Genomic DNA, 1,561 nt, shown 5'->3' with positions numbered 1-1,561 from the left:
GAGGTAAAAAAGCTTTCAGTGAAGAAAAGGAATAGTAGCAGCAGTAATAATAATAGCAAACACATGTTTACTGGATTCGAGCCTTAGAGGAATGATATGGCCTAGAGATTAAAATGTGAGTCATCTGTATGGGGGTGATATTTGAAGTCACGTACATAATTGAGGGTGTCTGGAAGAGTTATATGAGAAGAGAGCAATCCTAGGACTGAGTCCTAAGGAACTGAATCACTGAATGGCCAGGAAGAAAAAGAGGAGTGTAAAAATGAGTCCCAGGACCCGTGACGCCAAGGCTGCTGCGAGCGGCTATGAAGAGTCGGGGTTGAGGTGGGGTTGAGCCCCAAATGAGCCGAGGGCTCGCACTCTTCTGGTCTCCCAGGACCGCCCCACCTGAAGAAATGAGTGGTGGATTGGCTCCAAGTAAGAGCACAGTGTATGTATCCAGCTTGCCCTTTCCCTGACAATGACCTGTAGCGGATATTTTCCAACTATGGCAAAGTTGTAAAGGTTACCATAATGAAAGATAAAGATATCAGGAAGAGTAAAGGGGTTGCATTTATTGTATTTTTGCATAAACACGGCACAAAACTGTACCAGGGCAATACACAACAGTTATTTGGTAGAGTGATAAAAGCAAGCATTGGCTGGTTGCAGTGGCTCATGCCTGTAATCCCAGCACTTTGGGAGGCCGAAGTGGGCGGATCACTTGAGCCCAGGAGTTCAAGACCAGCCTGGCCAAACATGGCGAGACTCCATCTCTACTAAAAATACAAAAACTAGTCAGGTGTGGTGGCGTGCCTGTAATCCCAGCTACTAGGGAGGTGAGACAGGAGAATCACTTGAACCTGGAAGGCAGAGGTTGCAGTGAGCGGAGATCACGCCACTGCACTCCAGCCTGGGTGACAGAGCAAGACTCCATCTCAAAAAACAAAACAAAACAAAAACAAAAACAAGAGGAAGCATTGCTATTGACAATGGAAGAGCAGCTGTGTTCATCCGAAGGCGAAACTACTTTGATAAATCCAAGTGTTATGAATGTGGGGAAAGTGGACATTTAAGTTATGCCTGTCCGAAAAATATGCTTGGAGAACGTGGGCCTCCAAAGAAGAAAGAAAAAAAGAAAAAAAAGAAAGTTCCTGAATCAGAAGAAATTGAGGAAGTAGAAGAAAGTAAAGATGAAGGGGAGAATCCTGCTCTTGACAGCCTGAGTCAGGCCACAGCATTCCAGCAAGCCAAAATTGAAGAACAAGATGATTCAAGATGCCCAAGGATAAAGAAAAGCACATATTTCCATGATGAGGAAGAAACTTAGTGATTAAAATCTTGCCCTAGCACAGTAATAAAAATTAAGATTTGTTAGTAACAATCTTGATGATCTGATTTTAATAAAAATAAGAAAAGTTAACACTATCATGTTAATACTATTACTGTCATCCCAAGAAAAATGATATATTTTCTCTCCTTTTTGAGATGGAGTTTCACTCTGTCACCCAGGCTGGAGTGCAGTGGCGCGATCCAGGCTTACTGTAGCCTCTGCCTCCTCCCAGGTTCCAGCGATTCTTCT

General features: G+C 43.5%; 1 pseudogene; it reads left to right on the top strand.

The window, feature by feature from the left end:
- The first annotated feature begins 297 nt into the window (after nt 1-297).
- LOC102117853 (zinc finger CCHC-type and RNA-binding motif-containing protein 1 pseudogene) lies at nt 298-1,309 on the top strand (annotated as a pseudogene).
- Nucleotides 1,310-1,561: the final 252 nt, after the last annotated feature.

The sequence above is a fragment of the Macaca fascicularis genome, chromosome X (genome assembly GCF_037993035.2).
Source record: "Macaca fascicularis isolate 582-1 chromosome X, T2T-MFA8v1.1".
NCBI lineage: Eukaryota > Metazoa > Chordata > Mammalia > Primates > Cercopithecidae > Macaca > Macaca fascicularis.
This window is presented reverse-complemented; position numbering and strand designations above follow the sequence as displayed.